The sequence below is a fragment of the Silene latifolia genome, chromosome Y (assembly GCF_048544455.1).
Source record: "Silene latifolia isolate original U9 population chromosome Y, ASM4854445v1, whole genome shotgun sequence".
NCBI lineage: Eukaryota > Viridiplantae > Streptophyta > Magnoliopsida > Caryophyllales > Caryophyllaceae > Silene > Silene latifolia.
In genome coordinates, this window is record NC_133538.1 from 398,058,089 (window position 1) to 398,063,061 (window position 4,973).

The 4,973-nt window shown below is 37.6% G+C and overlaps 1 non-coding gene across 1 annotated transcript; it reads left to right on the forward strand.

Annotated features, from left to right (window-relative positions):
• The first annotated feature begins 514 nt into the window (after window positions 1-514).
• Window positions 515-621, forward strand: LOC141634651 (small nucleolar RNA R71). Its single transcript, XR_012539377.1, has one exon. It is a non-coding gene; the product is annotated as a small nucleolar RNA R71 (small nucleolar RNA).
• The last annotated feature ends 4,352 nt before the right edge of the window (window positions 622-4,973 follow it).

Here is a 4,973-nt window from a genome sequence, read left to right on the forward strand (position 1 = left end):
AACATTTTGGCTTTTGTATGAGAGATTTGGATGGAATTTGGTGTTTTCATTGTAAAAGTTGGAATAAGGGGTACCATTCTTGTATGCTTGGAAAGCATTCACTTGTTCATTTGTTCCCCTACATTCACCTTGGTCATGTCCCAAAGTTCCACAATTCTCACATATCCCACTTGGGATTGATGAGGATGCCGTCATGGCATTAACATGATGCTTTGATGATTTTGAGTTTTCCTCAAGTCTAGCCATAGCTTGTTCAAACTTCAAGTTGATTGTGTCAATGTGAGCACTAAGTTGAGCACCCAATTGAGTAACGGAGTCCACTTCATGCTTTCCTCCTCTAGTAGCCTTGCGAGGTCTACTATATTGTGAGTTATGGACCGCCATTTCCTCAATCTTGTTCCATGTTTGATTGTCATCAACTTCGGTGAACATTCCATTTGATCCCATATTGAGAATGTTCCTAGAATCTTCATATAAACCATTCCAAAATTGTTGCACCAAAAACCATTCGCTAAGTCCATGGTGAGGACATGAGCGACAAATTCCCTTAAACCGCTCCCAAGCTTCATACAAAGACTCTTCATCCCTTTGCTTAAAACCCGTAATTTGAGCTCTTAGCATGTTAGTCTTTTCCGGTGGGTAGAATTTTTTGTAGAAAGCTAGAGCCAACTTCTTCCAAGAATCTATTCCAAGGGTGGCCTTATCAAGGCCCTTCAACCATTGCTTCGCGGTGCCGATTAAGGAAAAAGGAAATAAGACCCATCTAATTTGGTCTTGAGTCACGCCCGTTTGAGAGATAGCATCACAATAGTCGCAAAAGGTTTCCATATGGGAATGAGGGTCCTCACTAGGCATCCCCCCGAATTGGCTCCTCTCAACTAATTGGATGAAGGCGGACTTGGCAATAAAATTTCCGGTTAGATGTTGCGGTGTAGGAGTACCATTTGGTAGATTCTCCTCGGTGAGTATGGAGTATGACGAGAATTTTGGCATTGTAGGTGGATTTTGTGGGGTATTGTGTAATGGGTTTTCTTCTCCTTCTATTGCGAAAGGATTGACAAACTCACTAGTGGGTTGGACAACTTCACTAATACCTCTTAAATTCCTCCTAATAACTCTCCTATTGTTCGTCAAGGTTCTTTCGATTTCACGGTCGAAAGGTAACAAATCACCTTGTACCCTTCTAGACATGCAAAATATCAAACAACTCGAAAACAATTAGAACAAACCTTGAGGAGTTTTACTTCCTCAAGGCGAAGAAAGACACAACTAATGACAATAAAAAGAAATCTAAATCAAACAAACACCGTCCCCGGCAACAGCGCCATTTTTTATGCGATCCCGCTAAGTGTTCACAAATTAAGATGTGGTCGTTGGTCACGGTCGAATCAAAACACAATTTATAGCTCCACAAACAACTCTACAATTAGTAAAGAGGCAAGTAAAGGTCGGATCCCAAGGGACGGGAGTTGAAATGAGATTTCTATTGTAACTAGTGGTGGCTAAGGGGTGTCACAAATTGGGTTGATGTAGAAGGTTACTAAACTAAAATAGCAATGAAAATAAACAAGCAAGATGAATTAAAGGGGTGTAAACAATTGATTAAAGGCACTAGGGTGTCATGGGATCATAGGGGAATCATGGGATATGATCATACAAACATGTTCTCAAATTATAAGCAAGCAATTATTGTTGTGATGGATTGAGTTGGGTTATATCTTACAATCCTAGGAAAGTTTGGGTCCCGGAGCCGAATCGATTAGATTGTACAACACCTACAAGTCGACTTAATCTTCCCTACTCAACAACATGCATGGTCTAATGAGACTCGAGTTGGGTTATGTCTTACAAGTCTCATTGATAAGATAGAAGATGATAGTAAATGCAAGGATTCATAGGCTTAGCATTTCATCAAATATAACATGTGCATGAGTTGAGATCAAAACAAGCAAGCAAATAAAACATGAAAGCATATTAATTTAAGCATGAATCATTCCCCATGTTGGTTTCCCCTAATCACCCATTAACCCTAGCTAAGAGACTACTCACTCATTATCATGTTGATCATGCTAGCAAGGTTGTCAATCATACCAACAATATGAAACATGATGAATAAATGAAAGTAATTAACAATAATTAAAAAAGGATTAAGAGATTATACCTACTAATGATTCCAATAATAAAGCAAAGATAAAAGAAGTACTTGGATGCTTGATTGAGAGGTTGTCAATCTCCCAACAATAACCCAAATAATCTTCAATTACCCAAAATAAAGAATGAACAAAAGAGAGATTAAAGAACTAAAAGTTGGATTAAAATTTGATTAATACTTGATTACAATATTAAAGAGAGATTTGATTGATATTAACTACACTAATTATTGATAAGAAGAACATGCTCCTCTAATTAGACTAATGGGGTATTTATAGTGGAAATTAGGGAGGATGCATTAGGGTTAACTAAGGGCTAAACTAGTAATTACACTTTTTAAGTTGAGCAAGGAGGAGCCGGTATTTTCTGAGAGAAGGGCTTCTTTTTTCGTAGCTTGGAGAAGACAATCCGTGCTATGCTAGAATCCGGGCGGAATAGGGTCGGGACGGACGGATTCTGGCGTTGGAATCCGAGCGGATTCAGGGGAATCCGGGCGGATTGTGGAGGTGGAATCCGAGCGGATTGTGGCAAAGCCGCTCGGATTGTCTTCTTTGCGGGGACGAACGGATTGGTGACAATCCGCTCGGATTGTCAAACAAAGAACAAATCTTCTTCTTTTCTTCCCTTTTCTTCATAAATTCCTTGGGGATTTCCTTGGGGACTCAAGGATCTTTTCTCAACATTGCTCTTCTACTATAATATGTACAAAGGCCTTCTAATCTTGTCCCTCCTTGATGCTTGGTCATTGAATTCGATCAATTTAGTCTCGTTTTGCCATGAAAATGCAAGATTCTTACTCCTTTCCTAGCAAGGGATCAAAATCTCAAAGAATATGCAAAACAAAGAACTAAAGATAAGAACTGACCCAAATAAGCACTAAAAAGCATGGGAACAAGGCTAATTCGGGGGCTAAATATGCGCCAATTATGGTCACATCAATGTCCTAATTACTGAAAAAAGATGATGAATAAGATAAATGATATGGAAGGATTTAACTCATACTTCTTAAATTAGGAGCTCAAGTAAATTATCTATGCATTATTAGGAGCTTCTAGTAGGTAACAATCAATTCGGCCACATCGTTGTCTGGAACACAATATACAACCACAAGTCTCTCTTATAACCTTAGCAATCTAAGTAACATCAAGTGAAATATTACCAAAATATGCTTAATAACATCACCAGTAACACCGCCACCGGTTCGGACAAATCAACCACATCGCCGTCTGGAGTAGAACATATCCAAGGAGGAGGCGAAGATGAGAAAAACATGTGACTAACTTGGATTGCAAAGCGAGTTGTATTTGAGGACAACATCACGAAATAGATAAATGCTAGACATAAAATAACACCGAAACCATAAAAAAGATATTAACTATGTAAACTAACATCAACTACTAACTATATATGAAAACTTAAAAGTATATGAATCTCTCAATTAATCAATAAATTGCAATACATAAACCCTAGATTTAAGACGGCGACAAATCAATTTATATCTAGTAAGTCAAATACAGTGAAAAAAAAAGGAAGAGAAGGATGAAACCACCGTCATAGCGTTCAACAGATCTTGAACTAAGATAAGATGTACCATTGGTGGAAGAATTTGAAAGGCAACTTGAAGATGAGATTATTCACGAACGGGATATTGAACGGATCACGTTGTAGATATAAAATTTGTGGATGAGAATCAAATTTGGATGAAGTTGAAGGTAGATGTAGGGTAACAATGGCGTAACAGAAGAGAGAGAGAGAACGGAGTGGTTAACAGTTTGATTATGAAGAGAGAGAAAGTGAGTGACGAAAAAGGAGGAAGAAGCACTTATATATGAGTCACGAGATTAAATCTTAACCATTGATCCTTAATATAATTCAATGGTTCAGATTTGTGAGCACAAATTCACCTTAAGAGACTAGACTCACAAGATCCCAACCCTTCTTAGGGTGAGGCAGTTGTACCATTCTAAACTGTCAAATCACAAACTATAAATGCCTCAGATGTTGACACGTGTCCCCTTGTATAAACCTAACAAACTGCAAATTACCTCTCATGCTCAATCATTTACTCCGTCGCATTTCATCCGTTCACTTTTTCTCTCTTCAGCTTCGTTTCGCCATTCACTCAGATTCGTCCGCCATTGTCGTTAAGCTTTTTGACCTCCATTATCATCCGTAAGTACACTAACTTGTTCTTCTCTCGTTCCTTGAACCTAATTAATGTCGTACTTACAATTTCTAATTCATAACGAATTAATCTCAATTTTATCTGACCTAATTCTTCAATTTCCCCCAATTCCTCTCCTATTTCCTTCTAATTTACCGATGATCATCAATTCGTCAATTAATCACGCCATAAATCCATAATCCGTAGCAATTTTCGAGATGCTACATCACTCCTCTTTGCAACAATGGTGGTCTGCAAGTGTCGTAAAGTCATTTAATTTCTTTCTCTTATTTTATTATGATTTAATTTTTTTTCGATTCACTTCGTCTTTTGATTTCATGTTTAATGTGCTGGATTTCCGATTGTTTGTCTTTAGTGTTGAACATTTCTGATGATCTTCTTGTTTAGGATTATGTTAAGGTCTGATCTTGGAGCGATCTCGGTAAATTTAGGTTTTATTTTCGAAAACTTGTGTTAATCTGTTAGCACCTTTAGATTAAGCTAGTTGGTGAAGAATTCAGCTTAAAAACGATGTTTGATTTAAATAATGTTGATAGAATTGATATTAGTTTATAGCGCGAAATCGGATGTAATAGAGGGGTATATCCGCGGGTCTCTATGATCTACTAATGACACGGTTATTATTGTGATGTTAATG